The sequence below is a fragment of the Peromyscus californicus genome, unplaced genomic scaffold, assembly GCF_007827085.1.
Source record: "Peromyscus californicus insignis strain IS unplaced genomic scaffold, ASM782708v3 Scaffold_11__1_contigs__length_118956290, whole genome shotgun sequence".
In the NCBI taxonomy this organism is placed as follows: Eukaryota; Metazoa; Chordata; class Mammalia; order Rodentia; family Cricetidae; genus Peromyscus; species Peromyscus californicus.
In genome coordinates, this window is record NW_026294402.1 from 36,798,188 (window position 1) to 36,818,825 (window position 20,638).

Sequence of the window (20,638 nt, forward strand, 5' to 3'; positions counted from 1 at the left end):
CCAAGTGCCCGGAGGCAAGTGTTTTCCCCAAAAGGCAGAAATGGCAAGCAATCCTGCTGCATACAAGATCAGAGCCTCTTTTATTCTCACGGCACACTCGGCACTGGGCAAGGCCACCAGGAGATGCAGTCACACACGCCTCCTCACTGAGGTTGTTAATGACTGACAACTTAAAATGCTGTCACCCCAGGAGTCCCAAGAACACCAAAGACTCCAATTTCCCAACCTGTTATTACAAAGCGGGGATGATGGAAGGAATCCTGAGATCATGTCACCCCTCAACTTGAACTCTCTATCTCCCCACCCCACTCAGCTCCTCTCCCTTGGTGCCCTATCTGTGAATGTCACCATTACCACCAATCTTTCAAGCTAGAGTTTGGAAGTCACCCTCCGCTTCCCTCGTTCTCTCGCCAGCCACACCCCGGCTCTGCAAGCCTGTGTGCATTCATTGGCTTGTGCTTGAGACCATCTTCTCTTCTCTCCACCTCTTGACTCTGTCCTCTGCCCTCCATCCCTACCACCTCTACCTCGCTTCTGGTCCCCAGCAGCTTGTGCCTACCCTTCCTCTGGTCTTGTAATTCACCAACTGCCTTGGCCATGCTATTGCTCGGGGGATGTTTCTGGAACACAAACGTGATCGTGAACTTCCAATACTACCACCTGCCCCAGTTGCACACGGGATGCAGTTGGACACACGAGTCTTTGAATGATTCCCGCCCACCTTTTTGACGGTCCCCACTTTGACCTCCTCCGTCACATGCAATTTGGAACAGGGCCACTCAAGTGTGCCATCACGGTACCTCTACTGTCCTATTAGAGCTTTTCATCACTTAAGTCTGTAAAAAGCTGCCACCCCCAAGCCCGGTTGCCGCATAAAGCACGTGCATTTACACTCCATCTACTCGATGTATCCACTCAGGTGGATCACATATTGAGAGCAGTCTGCACACACCTGCCATCTCACATGGGCAGTCGGGGTCTTGAGACTTCCCGAAACTCTTCTTTATGGCCATATTTATCCACTTCTCTTCAGGACCTGACACACGGCAGAGGCCTGGCCCCTGACCTCTGTCTTACAAATCCCACCTTAACCTTTCTGAGCAAGGCCCTACAACTAGCAGAAGTTCAGGATCTTCGGGGCACCTTGGCATCCTCAACTCTCCTTCCTTCCCTCCCTCCAGAGGCCACCTAACTGTGGTACCTGCCAGTCTATTTATCTGCATCAAAGCTGGTGCTCTCTGCAGGCTGGAAGATTGCTTTTTGTGTAATAGGTCTTTGAAGACGGTGGCAGCTGGGAGGCTAATTCATACCTGTCAGTAAGTCCTGTTTAATGGAAGATTTGGCCCCAAACCTCCCAGCTCCCAGCTCTCCTGGATTCTTCTCCCTGCATGTTTCCTATTCATTTACTCCCATGACCCGGACATGCATATCTAGTCTTCCCGGGAACCTTGTCCCTTCTCGGCTTTGCCTTCTCAGTGTGAGCCCACAAACAGGACTTCACGGGCAGAGTATATTCCATCTCGCTCATGGCTCTGCCTCCCGCCCTGCACCCCGTGCGTGTGCTCAGCAAGTGTTCAAGGTATTCATTAAATGAATTAATGTTCTCCTGGAAACACACTCTCGGAGTGTAACCACCTTTACAAAGACGTCCATCATTTGCTCCCACAAAGAGGAAGACAGAGGCCAGGTGGAAAGCCCTCCTTCCTCCTCTGCAGCAGCTGGGACTGTCTTGGTTTTGCATTGAGAAGACCATTCTGTCTTTGGGCTGCTAAATAAGTAATTGTTAACAATGTCGTTAGCTGTGCAGCTTAAACTGACATGAAAAATGGTGGCCACCTTGTGCTCCCGCCGACGGGCTCAGGAGAGTTACTGCTTTTATGCAAGCTTGCTTCCTTTATCAAGCACCAAGTCCTTGCATCTGGGGTCCTCTGCACTCAGCAGCCCTCTTATCTTCATATCAGAAGGTCGGTATCTCCTTCCCCTGGTCCCAGTGTATTACCTTCAGGTATGGAGACACACACCGAAGGCGCCTCCCTCCTCACCATGGTACAGTTGTTTGGGAAGATGAGTAATGCTGCTGTCAATCAGTGGTCTCCACCTCTTCACTGACTCTCCTCGCCCCACCTCTGCAGCAGGTGGGCAGCTTGCTGACTACGATGTGTCCCAGGCCACAAGGTTCTCAGATAGGTTTCAACAATAGTTAGAAGCATACACAGCAGATGGCCCAGAGGTGGAGAGGGGTGGGGAGCAAGACAAGAGGAAGCCAAGGGTCAAGTCTGTAAGTGGCTTTCAGGAGTGTGGGCTTCACTCTAGGGTAATGGGGAGCCCCCAGAGGATCTTCAAGAGTGGTAAGATCAGGGAGGGTTTAGGAAGATCTTAACTTTCCGGCCAAGATAAAAAGCAGGTCTTTGGAATTTACAAGAGGTGTCACAAGGTGAAGTTTCTGACAAGATGACAGGCGCCCTGTTACCCTTGGGCTGTGAATGAAAGCCGCCAGCATCACAGAGCCAGTATGCAGGATGCCTCCAATGGTGATTAATTGAGCTGTGGATGCCTTTGACACTGAGTGGAGGATGGAGAAGTTGGATTGCTTAATAATAACAGCACTCGCTACTCCTAATGGTGCTTGTAATACAATAGCACTTATAATGTAATAATAATAATAATATGATTTGCCATGGTGTGTTTTCATCTCATTCTCCTTGTGCTGCCCAAACAGTCATTAATCCCAAACACTCCTCTCAGCAGGATCAGAATTCCTCAGGGTAGAAAGCAGTCCTGAAAGCTTCAGAAGTCTCAGAGGGCCTCAGTTTCCCCTTTTACTCTGCTCTCTGTCTTCCCTCAAGGACCCTGTTTACATAGCATTGTTTGGGCCCAGACATGTGCTCTGCCTGGAGGCAGGCGTTACCCGCTCCATGGGCAGTGGACTGATTTCCTGCCACAGCTGTCTCCAGTGACTCTTCCTGGTTCCCTGGCTACCTTTTGCCTTGTCTGGCTCTCACTGGTGGTAACGGGAAAAGTAGAAGGAATCAGCTGATTTACACAATCAGAATGCACTGTAGGGATGATTCTAAGTGACACTTAGGATTCCCCACCTCCCTGCATGCACACAAGTGCACATCGGCACACACATACACCCCATCCCTGCAACTGGGACTATGGTGGGACTAGTTTATACCACATGGCAAACTTTATCCAAGTCACCCACAGGTGCTTTAAAAGCAGAGTCCTCCCTGGATAGTTGTGAGACAGAAAGCCAAAGAGATCTAAGAAGTAAGGCGCAGGGCTAGAGTGAAGTCTCCTGCTGATGAGATGGAGCAGGCCTGGACAAAGGCTGGAGACCTGCTCTAGAAGCCCAGTGCTTACCCAAGCCAAGAGTCAGCAAGAAACGGAGATGTCAGCCCTCTAGCCTCAATGAAGTGAATTCCACCAGTGACAGGAATGAGCTGGGATGAGGGTCCTGGGCTCAACACAGTCAGCCTGAGCAGAGTCCCCATCATGCTAAGCCAAAATGATGACCTACATTGGCTGCTAACTTTGTGGTAATTTCTTACGCAGTGAAAGAAAACTAATACAGTGCACCACTGTCATACACAGAGAGACAAGGGGAAGGAGCTGCCTGGGAGGCAAATGGCAGATTCTCTCACACACCATGTGGCTGGAGACACGTAGACAAGACTCAACCTCCCCTGAGCCCCGCTTTCCAGGATCAAAACTTCTATTTTGCAGGGTCACTGTTTAAAGATCTTAAATATAGGACCTGGGGAGATAGCTTTGTCGGTCGGTAAAGTGCTTGTCATACTAGCATGAAGCCTCGAGTCCGATCCTTAGGACCCACACGAAAATCCTGGCCATGGTGGCATGAAGTCGTAATCATGTCACTGGGGAAAGGGAGATAGGTGGATCCCTAGGGGTTGCTGGTTAGCCAGCCTACTTGGTGAGCTCCAGGCCAGGAAGATCATCTCAGAAAACGAGATGGTGCCTGGGGAGCAACATCAAAGGATGGCCTCTGGTCTCTACACACATGCATATGTTCACCCCTTACATACGAAGATCTTGATATAAGTACTTGGAGTGACATGTAGCACATTACCACACCCAGAACCAGAGACAATCATTGCTACTCCTCCAGCTTGTGAGAATGGAAATGGATAGATTTTTATTAATAGATCTTCTTGAAGATAGACACCTTGAGATTGCTAGATTAAGACATGGTAGAGGTGGTGAGGTGTCTCTCCCTGAATTAATGGGACTTCTGAATGTTTAAGAACTCTGTGCCAAGGGTCAAAGCCATCTCCCTCTCTCCCTAAGCCCTATCAGACAGAGGGCCTGGGCAGTCAGAGGGGACATTTCCATTATGTTTCCTGAGATACTAAGCCAGAGAAGTCCCCAGAGACTGGTTCTTATTTCAATGTGATTTATCTCCTATGAGCAGCTGGATGCACCCAGTAACAAGTTCACTTGGGCTCAGGAGAAACTCAAAAGTGTGTGCCCGAGAGTTGAAAGCAAAGACGAGGCATGAGTTACAACTTTTATTAAATGGATGAGACACAAGTATCTCTAACTGGGATCTGGGATCCCGGAGGGACTGCTCTTTGCTGTCAGCCTGTTTGTCAAACATCAACATCGACAAAGGTGTTTGTCTGATAATTGGCTGCTCTGAACCACCACAGCACTGTCATCCAGAGCAGTAGCACCTTTCAGAAGGCTTTTCCAGTTGCTACCCTAGGCACGCCTCATCTGTTCTCTCACACCCCTGCCCCACCTGTCTAGGAACCCCCTGACTCCTGCAGACATACCTGCCTCACTTTGGTAACCAGATAGCACAGTGATGCTCAGGTGTGTGGTGGTGACACTGTGAGGCCCCAGAGCAGGCTCCTCCTTACACTCTAGCTCTGGGAAGGATGAAGGCCTAACTGGCTGATATCCACGTTCAATGAGTCTGTAGTCCTGGGTTCAGGGCTGCTTTTACTTTAGGGTAATTCATCTCATACCTCATCCCCCTGCTCACTGGACATTCTGATTCACTGGTCCTCATGGGGAGAAAACAATTAGAAGGACTAAGTAGAATGTCTCAAGTACCGCAGTTCTTAACCTTCTGCACAGCTTGAGGCAACCGGTTATCTGTGCTCACCAAGGGAAGTGACCCATCCCTGAGGTCTTCATCTCTCCTCCCAAGAAAGACCTGTGAGCAGCCACATTCCTGCCAGCCAAGTGAAGCAGTTCCTGTATTCCAGCATCTCCCAATCCAGGGCATGCACTAGGCTCTACGCAGCAAAGTCTAGAAGTTCTGAGGAGGAAGGAGCCATCTAGAAACCTAGGGATATGAAAAGTAGGCAGGTTGCTCTGGATCCTCTGAGCAGGATTTCAGCTGAAGCAAGCCCAGGACATGTGGCATTGTAGAGACAGGTCAGTGAATGTGCCCACTGGCCTCTTCTGCTCACAAAGGCTGCCACAGCTCCCTAGCCATGGCGTTCCTCCTTCTTCACGTCTCAGGGTTAGAAGCTCCCATGATCAGGAATGAGGGCCTACCCCTGGGCCAGAGTTCTCCTGTCAGACATTTCTGAGCAGCATTCTGAGCAGACCGCACCAGCTTTGAGATCAGTCAAATTCCCCCCTGCTTGTGTCCTGGGGCAGCTCAAGATTTTGGTCTCTTTTTATGACAGTGGTGCTCATCACTTTGGATGAAGAAAATTGCTTAACCATTGTCCAATTGATAATCTTCAGGCCTGTGTTTGTGACAATTGGCCTGGGACAGATACTTGTGACAAAAGCACTGACTTGGGTCCCCTGGGGACTCGTGCTTTTCCAACTTCCCAGCTTTACACAGGACAGGCTATCCTTGCAAAAGAGTGTGAAGGCTTGGGAAGGTCCTTCCCACTCCCAAATGCCTTCTTCATGAGTGCACAATTCCCTACACTCTTAGGGTTTTGTTCCAAATGCAGAGTTGTCTGAACAAGGGAGACATTAACTGCAGGCATCCTCCAGTTCCCCCTTCCACCTGGCTCACTCCTATTGATTCTTCAAGACCCGTTGGGGGCCATCTCCATGGAGAAGCATCCTGTAAACATGCCAGACAACCTAGGGGCTCTTCTCCGACAGCCCCACCACACCCTGTGCTGCGTTTAGCCCTTGACTCTGCCCTGTTGATTTACAATCATCTGCTTGGGTTCCTCTCCCGCCCCAGTGTGGCCTCCTCAGAGATCAAGCCTTTAGTCATTGTTATGCCCCCTTTGCTGTCACCTTGCTTGTCAGACATCAACAGGGCACAGTCAGTGCTCTGCTAATGCTGACCTAGACAGATGGGAGCCACCAGTGAGAAAGCCTCCTCTCGAGACTCTAGCTCTCTGTAAGAATGTTGGCAAATTACTTTTGCTCTCTAGCTATTGATTTAACTTCACAATGACTAGGCTTAGTCAGGTGCTCTTGGTGACCAAAGACACTCAGTGCCATCACTAGTCACCGCCACCTCTGCTTGAGGTGGGTTTGAAGGGCTCTGAGAAACACAGGACAGGAATTTCTGGGCAACAGAGTGTGAGCGATCAAGACAGGGTTTCCCAGCCCCGGAGGGCTCTGGTCCCCTGAAGGAACAGGAGGGACAAGCCAGCCAGATGAGGACACTGGAAGACCTTGGTCTTGAAAGTCACTTGCTTTGGTGCAAAACAGACTGGCCGGGAAAACCCATCCAGCCACGTGTCCAAATTCATAAAGTCAACTGCGTTTCAGAAGTGAGAGGTTGGCCAGGCCGTGGTGGCACAGGCCTTTAATCCCAGCACTCGGGAGGTGGAGGCAGGCAGATCTCTAATTTCAAGGGCAGCGTGGTCTACACAGCTAATTCCAGGACAGCCAGGGCTGCATGACAAAACCCTGTCTTGAAAAACAAAATCAAAGGTAACTGAGAGGTTTTTAGTGATCTAGCCTCTCTCCAGAGGCCACAGGACTTGTCTAGGATCATACACAATTCGCTATCAGGCACAACCAAGACACGACTTCTGGCTGCCGATTCCAACTGAGTGCTAGAAAAGCCATATGCAATGCAGAGGGGCTACCAAACATCAGAACCTTCCATGTTGGCTCTGCCTCTGCCTCTTTCCATCACACTCTTTGCTCTGGCCACCACCCGTATTGTAGCTCACTCTGCCCAGTCACTCTCTGGTTCTCATCTCCAGCCCATCCTATAAAGAAGTCATGTCTGGAAGTCTTTCTCCAAGCTCCCCAAGAAGCACACAATGCTCCCTTCTCTGGACTTCTAGATGCCCACACCTTACATTACTAAACTAAGGTCTTGGTGGGACTCATCCCACTGGGCCACATCAAACTGGCCCTTGTATTTCCAACCAGACACCAGGCACATAAAAGACTTCAGCCCAATGAACATAGTTGTGTTCTAGTTTCATTTCTGTTGCTGTGATAAATACCCTGACGATGAGCAACTTCAAGAAGGAAGGGGTTTGTTTGACTTACAATTCCAGGTCACAGTCTATCATTGAGGGGAAATTAAGGCAGGAAGAAGAAGCAGGCCCATAGTCAAAAGCAGGAAGAAAAGAATGCACATGTTCTTGCTTGTTTGCTTGTTCTTAGGTTTCTCCTTTCTTTCAGGAACCCCTGCCTAGAGAATGGTGCCACCCACAATGGGCTGGGTCATCCTACACCAATGAATAATCAAGACAATTGCCCACAGGCAAATGTGATCTAAATAATTCCTCATTAAGACTCTCTTCCCAGGTGATTCTAGGGTGTGTCAAGGTGTTAGTTAAAACTAACAAGCACTAGTTGATTTCCTGTTTTCCATGGGGAAATTGCTTAATCATGGCTGGCTAATCATTTTATAACCCTGTAACTTAGACCAAGAGTTGTATAGGCTCTGTTAACCATCATAAGACAGAGTCTTGCTACCTAGTTCTGACTGTCCTGAAACTCACTATGTAAACTAGGCTGGCCTTGAACTCACAGAGATCTGCCTTGCTGTGGGATGGTCTGTATGTCAAATCTGTTGCTCTGATTGGTCAATAAATAAAACACTGATTGACCAGTGGCCAGGCAGGAAGTATAGGCAGGACTAACAGAGAGGAGAACTGAGAGAACAGGAAGGTGGGAGGAGACACTGCCACCGCCGCCATGACAAGCAGCATGTGAAGATGCCGGTAAGCCATGAGCCATGTGGCAAGGTATAGATTTATAGAAATGGATTAATTCAAGATATAAGAACAGTTAGCAAGAAGCCTGCCACAGCCATACAGTTTGTAAGCAATATAAGTCTCTGTGTTTACTTGGTTGGGTATGAGCAGCTGTGGGACTGGCGGGTGTCAGAGATTTGTCCTGACTATGGGCCAGGAAGGAAAACTCTAGCTACACTGCCTGCCTCTGCCTACCAAGCACTGGGATTAAAGGCGTGCACCACAACGCCCATCAAAGACTGTATGTGCCAGTTACCTTGGGGAGGGGGGCTTTTTTAAAAAATAATTTTGTCTGCTTTTTGTTTTGTTTTTCATTTTGTTTTTCTTGGAGCTGAGGACTGAACCCAGGGCCTTGCACTTGCTAGGCCAGTACTCTACCACTGAGCTAAAACCCCAACTCCAATTCTCAAAAAATAAATAAATAAATAAATAAATAAAGAAAAAAATAAACCAAAACACAAAACCTTAGCTAATGCCTCTGGAACCCCCTTCTGGTTCTCCCTGCCATTGCTCTTTACAAATGCACCCACATTTCCCAAGCAGTGATTCAGAGCACACATGCAGGAGAGTAGGTTCTTTGCAGAACACCATGCTGGAGTCATCACTCCTCCTTTAGGGGCTGTGTGGGCCCAGCAGACATCTGTCACAGCAGCACCTGCCACCTCTCAGGCTTGCATTTGGCAGGGTGGGGGGAGGTGGGGGGTGGGGTGAGACATTCCCAGCTCAGACAGACTCACAGGGAGCTTTCACTTCATTATTCTACCCTGAGTTGAAATAAATGCTTATTTATTCACCAAAGCATACTGGAATATGCAGAATGGCTCTCCTAAAGGGCTCAATAAAGCTGAAATATGTGGGGACTCTTAATAATTTTACAATAAACCACACTTTAGAATCAATTGCTCTGGCACCAAGAAAGTTGTCCGACTGATAGATTGTAGTTCTGGCTGGCTGGCTGGCTGGTGTGTGTGTGTGTGTGTGTGTGTGTGTGTGTGTGTGTGTGTGTGTGTGTGTGTTGTACTCTTTCAATGAAAGTGCAAACAATTTGGAAAAAATTCAGACATCTCAGAAACTATAGTTCTAACTAGGCAAGGCCAGTTTTAACATTTTTTTCTGATGAGAGCTCCAGAGTTGAGGTAACCCAGAGGCAGTAATCAGAAAAATGAGGTCTCAGGGTGGAAATATTCGACTGGGAAGAAGAGCTTGGGCACAGGGAGAAGGAACAATTAACCAGGCATCAACTGAGGATTAGAAACCTTCACCGCTCCTCACAAAGCATTATTATCCCACTTTGCCAAAGGGTCTGTGATGATTAATCTTGATTGTCAGTTTGATGGGGTGAGAATCGTGTAGGAGACAAGCCCTGGGGTGTGCCTGTGAGGGCGCTTTGGGGAAACTTGAACTGAGGTGAGAGGTGAGACAATCCACTCTGGATGGGGACAGTAGCATCCCGAGTACCAGGTCCTGGGCTGTGTGAAAAGGAAAAGGGGAACAGAGCACGGATGTTCAAGTGTTCATCTCTCTCTGCTTCCTGGTTATAAATACAACTCGACTAGTCCTTTATGTTCCCACCTGTCATGACAGACTCTATCTTGTCACACTTCACCAAAATAAACCCATGATTCCTGAGTTACTTTCCTTGGACATTTCGTCACAGCAATGAAAAAAGTAACTAGTCTGATAGGTAAAGTAGCTGTCACATGAGCATCTCACGTGAAGCAGAACATAGATTAAATTTACGTTCCCTCTGATCTGAGGCCCTGCCTGCTTCCAGGAAACAGTTCTTCCATCCTTGCTGTCATACAACACAGAGAGCAGGCTCCCCAACCTCTTGTGCCCAGCACGGGGGAAGGTAAAATGAGTTGTCTAAAAAAACGACCTTTCAGCTCTGAAGAAGGGGATTTCTTCTGAAGACCTTTGGGTTCTCACTCCATGGATCGGGTGCTAGATTCAGGCCTCGAGAAATCCCAAATCACCAGGGCACAGTGTGGCCATCAGAACCTCTTGAAGACAGGAAAGCCACTCAGCACACTCAATCATGGCTAGCCTTTAATTCCATATTCCTTCTGCCTTGATCATTCTCAGTGCCAACCCAGGCCTCAGGTTTTGACATCTCCCACCCTCAGCAGAGTTCCAACCCCGGCCTCTTGGGTTCTAAATAAACCATCTGCCAGGTCCTCATGTCCTTACATCCAAATCTGTCCAGGCTAGGATGAGAGGAGGGGTATTTGAGACTCAGCAGTGACTGTGTGGGATAGGGAGGCGAGGCCAGCACTCCCAGGCTGGACTGCAGCCAACCCCCAGGCTCCTTTTAGCTGGGGAGCTTTTGTGGGATGAACTGAATTCATTTGGGTGTAAGGAGATGAGCTATCTCCCTCTAGCCAGCACTCCCAGGCCCAGAACTCTACAATGTGAAGAAATAATCCATTCATCCACCCAATAAACACTGGTTGAACATCTCTTAACTCCAGTCAGCCGCTAGGGTTACAGAGACGGACCAGACAGACTAGGTCTGGACTTTATGAAGCTTAAAGCCTGAAGAAGGATAAAGAATTGTGAGTGGGGGGGCTGGTGAGATGACTCTCGTATGCCTGAACCTCCGTGTGCAGAGGCTGAGCTAGGCAGATCTTGGGAGCTGGCTGGCCAGCCAGCCTAGCTGAAAATGGCAAGCTCCAGATTCAGTGAGGGAGACCCTGCCTTGAGAGAATAAGGTGAAGGGCAACAGACCAAGACATCTGATGTCCTTCTCTGGCCTCCATATGTGAACATGAGTACATCCACGTATATGTGTGTGTGTGTGTGTGTGTGTGTGTGTGTGTGTGTGTGTGTGCGCGTGCGCGCGCGCACACACACACACACTCAACTGTGAAAGTGACAACACACTCAACCTAGTGATCTGTCAGGCTGACTTCAGTGGGAGAGTGACATTTAAATAACACCTGGAAGATAGGCAGGGCTGACTTGCCAAAGATAGGAGCAGAAGATTGGGATAATGGCATTCACCCTTCCTCCTGAAATTAATTGCCTTTTTCTCTCTGTGTGTCTGCCCTGGCTCCCCTTCCCGCAATAATTTTAGCAATTTCAATTACTTATGGCTAATCTCGCTGATAAACCTTTGAAAAATAAATACAAACTTGGGTCTGCTTGGCAATAAAACAAACTGAGAGGAGGAAGGCCAGCTGTGCCTATCTACCCTGCTGAGACAGGCAGAGACTGGGATGCGGAAGGGTGATCCCCGCAAGGCTTGCTGGGGCCTGGCTACAGTTTGTGACAGAAAAGCCCTCAACAGAAGGTGCTTCGGCAGGCCACGCGGAGCTTCCGTCCAAGGTGTCGTTTTCCCCTCTTTACAGGAAAACAGTCCCGTCCCCCAGGATGTTGGGCATTGGATTGCTCCCCAACAATGTACAGAGAAACAAGTCCAAGGCTTAGAAGGACCCTCGGAGATCACACCCCATGCAACCCCATAATGTACAGATGGGGAGCTGAAGCTCAGCGAGAGAGAATGGCTTGTGGAGACAAAGGAATGACTGAACGAGGTGGTTAAGCGCTAACTGTCTGGCTTTATGATCTGGCGCCACTACAAGCAAGAGAGCGAGGCATTAGCAGCCTCGGCTCTTGTAAATGGGAACAAAATAGTTGTTTCTGCCGGAGCTGATGTGAAGCTTACATGAGGAAATAACCATGGCGTAGTGTTTACAGAGCCCCGCACAGAGAAGTCATTCAATAAACAGCAAGTACAGCCAGCTGTCCCTGTTACCCAGCATCAATGGCAGGACTAGCCCTTGGTGTCCCAGTGGCTTCACTGCCAACCCAGAGCCTCCTGCTGGCATAACTGCTCCTCTCTAGATCCACACACACACCCCCGGGAATAAGTCTGAGGTACTACTGCCTATATATGCACCCCGCAACAAAACCAACACGGAAATCCAGGCTGCTCGTGAGACTGGAAGCAGCCCAGGCTCCTGGTGCCTGTGATTTCCTGCTTTTCATTGATGTCCTACAAGACTTTTGACTTTACTCCTAAATTTGCCCACTTCTCCCTACCAAGGAAGCAGCTCCCCCCTCTGGCACCTCGCCTGCCTGAGCTCTCTGACAGGAGATTAGGGTGATCTTATCTTTCCTATTAGGGAGTGATTGCAGCTCTTGCTGGGTTCATTAGCAGCCAGAGAACCCTCCAGATTTATTAGCTCAAATCTACCTTCCCCCATCAACCTCTTCTTTTCAGGCACATCCGCCACAATAGCAGACAGGGCTTTGCCCAGGGCCCTAATTCTTCATGTCTTGTATCTAACTCGCAAAGTGTCTTGTGAGACAAAGGTTCCTCCAACCACAGCCAAAGGCAGGCTGGAGGACAGAGACTCCATTCCGTTCCATTCAGCGGCCAAATGAAGTTATATCCATATCTGGCTTGTGTGCACCTCATCCAGGCAGGCACACGCTAAGCCCCGCAGCAATCTTGGTTACCAGGGAGCCAACAGGTGTTAATGTCCACGCTTAGGATCAGTTATCCTCTAAACAGACACGCCAGGGTCCTGGCACCAATTGCTCTTGCAGCATACACAAAAGAGATGCACAGTGGCAATCAGTAATTCAGGAACGTGGCAGAGATTCCTGGCTAATGACAAAACCCTTTTCCCTTTCTTCCTAGGCACAGAGCTAAACTACATTTCCCAGACACCTTTGCAGGGATGTGTGGCCACATGGTGAGATAGAGCCAACAGAATTGTAAGAAGTGATCTGCACTGCTTCAAGGCTTGACCCATAAATTACTCTGTGTGTGAGCCTCCATGTTTTTCCCACCCCTGACCTCTAGGAAGCACATTTATAAGCTAGAAGATGCCTGGGACCCTAAATGGGACCCTAAATGCCCTTATTTGAGGCCATTACTATCAGGGGCACCCTTGTGGAACTTCCAGTAAGAAATGTACAATCTGCCTTCTATATCTGTGGGTTTGACACTGTGGATTCACCCAACAGCTGGCTGACAATAGTCAGGGGACAATTAGGTCTGTGCTGAGCATGTACAGATACTTTCCTTGTCACTGTTCCCTAAATGATGCCATATAATAACTATTAGCATTTACATTATAGTAAGTATTCATCTAGAGATGGTTTAAAGTATATGGGAGAAAATGCTGCACCATTTAAAGGACAGACTTGAACATCTGCATAATGTTTTTTATTCACAAATGGTCTAGAACCCATCCCTCCCCATAGGAAGGGACTATTGTGCTTGGCACTGTGTGAAGTTGTGGGGTTTGGGGGTCAATCAGCTGTAGCAGTTAGCACTGCTTACTGGCTACAATGCCATCACCAGTTATTTTTACATTCCTACTAAGAGCCTTTAAAGACAGGCACTGCCACTATTCACATCTTAACTGATGAAGAAACCAAACTCCCAAGAGCCTCCGGGTCCACGCAAGTCCCTGAAAGCTCCAGAAGCGGGGCTTCTCCCCTGTGCATCAGGGGTGGGCTCTTAAATACCAGCTACTTTCTCTCATTACTAAGCGTCTTCATTCGAAGGGCCCTCGACTACACCTGTGAGGTCTTGACTCTTCCAATCTGCAAACTGTCACTAGAGAGAAGAGGCAGGTAACACTTCCCACCCACCAGAATGGCTCTTACTAAAAAAATGAAAAATGAGAAGCATTGACAAGGTTGTAGCGAAAGTCAAAGCCTTGCACACTGCTGGCGGGAATGAAACATGCTACAGTCATTCTAGACAACAGTTTGGCCATCTCCCAGTACATTAAAATGTGATGACCATCTAGCTCAGTGAGTCCCCTCCTTAGGAGCGTACTTGGGAGGAGGAAGAGCAAAAACTGGGACAGATATTTGCACACCCACATTCATGGGACTATTAGCCACAATACCAAACAACTCTCGTACTCACTGATGGGTTAATGGATATGTAAAATGTAGTAATACATATACCATGGTATATTATTCAGCTTGGAGAAAGATAAGCCTTAAAGACATTAATCTCCATAAAATGAGCCAGACAAAGAAGGATACATATTGTATGATTTCATCTTCATCAGCACAGTCATGTTCACAGAAAGAATGTGGACGTGTGGTTCAGGGGCAGGGGAGGGCTGGGAGGAAGAGGAGACGAGAGCACCTGTGTAGTAAGCACAGAGTTCTGGGTTGGGAAGATGGAAGGCATTGTAGAAATGGAAGGTGATAATGGTGGCACAACAATGCAAAAATGCCACGGAAGGACACACGGGAGGTGGTGAAAATGGTCAATCTTATTATGGGTATTTTTTTATCATATAGAAAGAATCTTTTGTTAAAACAAAAGAAATGAAATTCTGATGATACATGGTACAATATGGATGCACCTAGAAAGTATTGCATTGGGTGAAATAAGCCAGACACTAAGTAATATGGTACAACCTCACTGGTGTAAATCACCATACAAGAAGCGAATTCGCACAGAGGAGAGAAGAGCACAGGTTGCCAGGGGCCGAGGGACAAGGAACAGGAGCTATTATTTTTGGATTTCCTTGAGTTTTAGAATTGGTGGTGATGGTTTATATATGGGAATATGTCAACATTGCTGAACTGTAAACTTAAAAATGTTTAAAATGCAAAACTTGATGTTATATATACTTTTTCACAAGGAAAAAAAATTCACGAACAGGAAGTATGAAGGAAGGAAGCATAGAGGAAAGAGAAGGAAGCTTGATGAGTGACTTCGGAACCAGGGCAGGAACCAGTTCTCTGGGCTGTGCCTGTGTGGCCTTATGACTTGGCACAGTGATTTCATTTGCTCTGATTTGTCCCTGCCTTGGTCCATGATTGCTCACTTCAAACCAACCCTTTCCTGCTTTTCTGGCCAGGCCTTGCTTCCTCCTGTCACCTTCCATGATCCTGACCTCTGGCCACGTGCACCCCAGGCTTCCTGTGACTTCACCTTCCACGATCCTGACCTCTGGCCACGTTCACCCCTGGCTTCCTGTGACTTCACCTTCCATGATCCTGACCTCTGGCCACGTGCACCCCTGGCTTCCTGTGACTTCACCTTCCACGATCCTGACCTCTGGCCACGTGCACCCCTGGCTTCCTGTGACTTCTCATATTTTGTGATTTGAGCCCTGTGGGCCAGGCCTCTGCCCCAGGGCTCTCACATCATCTGAGTACCAGTCTCACCCACTGATCAAAGACTCCACTGAAACTAACTCTTGACTCATTAGAACCACAAATGGGGGCAAGAAGTCGCTTCACTGATCAATCAAACCACTAATACGAGCACCCCCAAATCCATCTTGAAATATATGGTAGAATGAAAGTCCCCTTGCTGTGTGCTGTGAATGAGCATTGTAGCATCCAAATACTTCTAGTCACTAAGCTGTTATTCTGGCCAGAACAGGGGCACTGTCCCAAACACAGGTCTATCTCCTCCTGCTGAACTGTCTGTCCCATGACCTTTTTCACCTTCCTGTCCCTCCGTCACTGACCTAGGCTTCCCCTGGGCTCACCAGCCCAGTTTCTAAACCATAGACTCGCTCTGATGGATCCAGGAGCAGCCTCATTTTTTCCCCTTGGCTCATCAACACTTCTTACATCAATTCCCCATGTCACTCAAAGTTTAAGGTTGACATGCATACTCTCCCCAGTGCCCAGGCCCTGACTGAGAAAGAAACTGTGCTTTATGTAGCATGAACAGAGTTCAATGAATTGATGGCTGAATGTTTAATTTATGATTGGTCATCTCGTCCCAACTCTTGCTATAGGTAGTCAACAGATCGAACCCAGAGCTGTCAGTTTAATTCATTTATTACAGATGCCCTACGTCAATCATTGTTCTTAACACCTGGATGGGACTGAGGCGCAGGGACCTGGTCAATACTCTGTAATTACACACACACACACACACACACACACACACACACACACACACACACACATGAACATCCTGCAATGACAAGTTTGCTCATGCATAATAACTGACTACTGGGTTGTGTTCATTCTCTGGAAATAAATAAAATGGTATTTTAAGAATCACTCTTTGGGGAGCAAAATATGTGCTTCCTGTTCCTTTTAATCCACCAGAAGCAAAGCCAAGACTCTACCATAATAACTCCCCTTTATTAAACTCAAATTGTGAGCCAATTGCTCTCTTGAGCTAGGTACAGGGCCCAGTGACAGAAGAGGTCACCAGAGCTTGGAGGTTAAGTAGTCTGCACAGCTGGTAGCTACTCCATCTAGAAGGTTAAAGGCCTGTCTATCAAATGCCCAGGTCTGGGTCTTTTCCAGCTCTCTGTGCTGGTTTTCAAGAAACAGATCTGAGAACTCACATCGCTGCAGCAGAAGCCAGAGAGTGGGGACAAGATGGGGTTTCTGGGGGCCTGAGAGAGGGACTGGGGAGGAAGGCAAGCCAGGTGCATCAGTGTGGAGGATGGAGCTGGAGAATGCAGAAGATAGCTTCTCTGCTGCAAAGCCCTTCTGCTCTGCTTCCAAACTCCAAAAACTCCAGGCAGCATGGCTGGCCCTCAAACAACGTTTTCCTCCTGCTGGATCTTACTCCTGCTGGAAAGCCAACGCACTGATGAGAAGCTTCCAGAACATCCTCTCACTGACTGATTTCTGCAGTGTTCCTGCTTCTGCCTTCTTGACCGTTTCCCAGGTAGCGTCACTCAAGTGGTGAGCTCTCTGCCTGTGAGTTTTCAAGAAGTCCTGTTAATTCCAGGTGCAAAGGACTCTGGCTGAGGCGAGCGCGGAGCTTCTCTCGCCCGCCCGTGCCCACCAACAAGAATGGAAGCGCTGAAGAGCCAAGTCATCTGCCTGCTATGTAAAACAATACAGCTCCTTAGGGACACGGAAGGCTTTGCACATACAGCTCCCTGCATCTTCACAGCAGCATGATAAGGTTTTGTTATCTCCAAAATGAGAAAACAGGGGCCCTGAGAGTCTGTGTGGCTCACCTAAAGTCACCCCAAGAAGACAAGGAAGAATGAGGACTTGGGACCTGTGGCTCCTGACTTGACAGTGCATTTGTTCCCACTAGAGTACATTGTCACCCTCCAAGAAGAGAGAAGGATGATACACAGTATGGTGGATGCTGTCTTCCTAAATGCCCAAGCCAACAACTCCATCTATTTCAGACTACTGCCAGGGGGATCTCCTTCCCTCCATCTGCTGAGTGCCTCCAGACATGGAGATGCCCAGCTCCATCCTTAGCTCTGTTGCTGCCTGGTGCAAGGTGCCTCCCTGGCAGGCTGGCACAGTGTAGGCAACCTCACCTCCATCCACCTGACTTGCTTCCCTCCCCTCTCTGTTCCTACCCCCACGGCTGTACTTGAATCTCTTCCCTCTCCTGCCAACCTGCCCAGGCTGCCCCAGATGCCTCCTCACCTTAAGCAAACTCATTTGCCTTGCGATGGGAATAACCGAATCCTCCTCTCTCCTTTTACATGTTAATTCTCTGATTTACAGCTGCAGTGTTAGACAGAAAGAAAGAAAAAAGAAAAAAAAAACCCAAACATGGCAAACAAAGGAATTCAGTTCGTTCTATTTTACGTTTTGAGGAGGTTGTGGGGGGAGAGCGTAATTCTGGGGTGCTGGTGATATTCTATTTCTGGATGTAGAGGCTGCTTACACAGGTGTGCTCACTTGGAGACAGCTCTTTGTTCTACGCACATATAACATACATGGCGTTCTGTAAGCACACCAGACTTCAATAAACAATCCCACGGGCTAGATGTGGTAGCACACACCTGTAATCCCAGCACTCAGGAGGCTGAGACAGGAGGATTATTATCATGAGTTCTGAGGCCAGCCTGTGCGAAGAAAGTAAAAACTGATAGAGCAAGCCCCAACGCTAACTGTAAGTCAAATAGTTTGATGAGCCAACCATGTACTCACAAGTTCAAGCCATGGGGAATGACTTCCTGCCAAGGCCTTGTGGAGGGAGACCCTATACCAGAAGGAAGGAATTGTTTCGGCCTTTTGCAGGCTTTCAACTCTGGGAACTTGGGTCACCAGTGTATTGTATCGGGGGTTAACAATTCCACAGCAGCCCCAAGAGACGGATGAGTCCCACAGTGAACGTCACATGTCCTACAGTGAACCCAGGCCTGTCTCTGCAGGCAAGCATCTCTTAAACACTACAGGACCGCTGAGGAGACCTGGCCCCTGGGTCCCAGGAGGGAGACTGCATGGCCTTCTAACCCATCCTATGCACACCGTCAGAAGAAGGTCCTGCTAACAAGCAACCTTTCTCTTTGTAAGGCTGAAGAGTCCAAGCTGTGAGGCTGAACTCTGTTCCTTAACTTAGCAAGACTATTTGGACTCACTGGATATTTTCAAAGAGGAGTGTCAACAGATAGTGACTAGGAAACAAGTAAGTTCATATCCCTGGGAGTGCGTAAGTTTAAAGGTCCCCGTTGTTTCCTGAACATGCCATGAACCATCTCATGTCCAAGTAACTGAGGGCTCCGTTCCTTATCCTGAAGCACTCATCCTTTCCTTTTCCGTCCCACTCTGCTTACTGATCTTTGGAAATACAGGCTATGTTGCAAGCTCCACCCCTCTGGCATGAGCCCCAGACACCATGCCTCCCCACCATGATGGACTGTCCCCTCCAACAGTAAGCCATGACAAACCCTTCCTTTGTTAAGCTGCTGCTTATCAGATATTTGGTCACAGCAATGAGAAAAGTAATGACTACCCCCAGTCAAGTGATTTATAAAATAAAACAAACATCTCTGAATGATGATCTATATATAGTAGCATATTGAAGATAACCAGAGCATCTCCCAGCCTGTGAAGAATTAACTGAGCAAACTGGGGCACAACGAAACCCTGAAGCCTACACAGCAGTACGGATGCAACAACCCAGGTGAGTCCCCAGGGCTCCCCATCACACGAACATGTCAGCCACAGAAGGTCACACACTGTATCACTTTCCTTAAACTATAAAGTTAGATAAATGGGGCACAGGTCAGTGGTTGCTGAGGGCTGGAGATAGCAGGGAGGAGTGTGGCAGGTGTGACTACAGAGGAGTGGGGCAGGTGTGACTATAGAGGAGTGTGGCAGGTGTGACTACAGAGGAGTGGGGCAGGTGTGACTACAGAGGAGTGGGGCAGGTGTGACTACAGAGGAATGGGGCAGGTGTGACTACAGAGGAGTGGGGCAGGTGTGACTACAGAGGAGTGTGGCATAAGGAAAGCCTTGAGGGCTTCAGGTTCAGCCAACAAATATATGTAGCTATCTTTGCAACTTCCTAGAAATCTTACAATTATCCCTAAATTAAAAACTATACATTTTTAAAGATCTTATTTTTAATTATATCTATTTGTGTGTTAGTGTGAGCATGCAAGCACAGGTGCCTGCAGAGACCAGAAGAACAGCAGAGCTCCTGGAGCTGGAGTTACAGGTGGTTATGAGCCACCCATGTGACCCATGTAGGTGCTAGGAACCAAACTTGGGGTATGTCTATATACCACAATAATTTTCACATTTTTTTCTTTATTTTTTCTCTTTTTAAATTTATTTTATTTTATAATTAATTTAATTTTACATATCAGCCACAGATTCCTCTGTCCTCCCTCATCCCACCCCCCAGCCTTCCCTCCAATCCACCCCCATTCCCACCTCCTCAAGGCAAGGTCTCCCCTGGGGATTCAGCTCAGCCTGGTAGATTCAGTTGACCCAGGTCCAGTCCCCTCCTCTCTATACCAAGGCTGAGCAAAATGTCTCAGCATAGGCCCTAGATTCCTAAAAGCCATCTCATACACTAAGGACAGGTCCCGGTCCCACTGCCTGGGGGCCTCCTAACACATCTGACAGAGGGCTGATATCCAGAATATATAAAGAACTCAAGAAATTAGACATCAAAATAACCAACAGTCCAATTTAAAAATGGGCTATAGAGCTAAACAGAGAATTCTCAACAGAAGAAGTTCAAATGACTGAAAGACATTTAAGGAATTGCTCAACATCCTTAATCATCAGGGAAATGCAAATCAAAATGACTCTGAGACACCATATTACATCCATCAGAATGGCTAAGATAAAAACACTGAAGATAACTTATACTGGAGAGGATGTGGAGCAAGGGGAACACTCCTACACTGTTGGTGGGAATGCAAACTTGTACAACCACTTTGGAAATCAATATGGCGCTTTCTTAGAAATTTTTCACATTTCTTAATGTGTTACAATTTCAAAATGCTTCCACATACATTGTCATACACCTTGACAACAACCCAGTGATGCAGCTGTTCACATCCCTATCTGACTGCTCAGTGCTTTGTTGAAGGCGCATGACTAGTATTTTGGCAAAGCTAGTACTTAAATCAATAAATTCAATAAAATTCCAGTTTTTTCACCTGTAAAATAAGGACTTTAGCTAAGATGACCTGGGGTGATACATGCAGTTATACCATTAGACATGTATACATCTTGTGCCCTAGCTTTCCTCTTTCTGAGTTAGGATGGTGATTCGGGGGAGC

The 20,638-nt window shown here is 47.9% G+C and overlaps 1 protein-coding gene across 3 annotated transcripts in view; it reads right to left on the reverse strand.

Moving 5' to 3' along the window:
* Nucleotides 1-20,638, reverse strand: part of Grik4 (glutamate ionotropic receptor kainate type subunit 4) — a 431,592-nt gene that overhangs the window by 121,314 nt on the left and 289,640 nt on the right. The window lies entirely within an intron of this gene.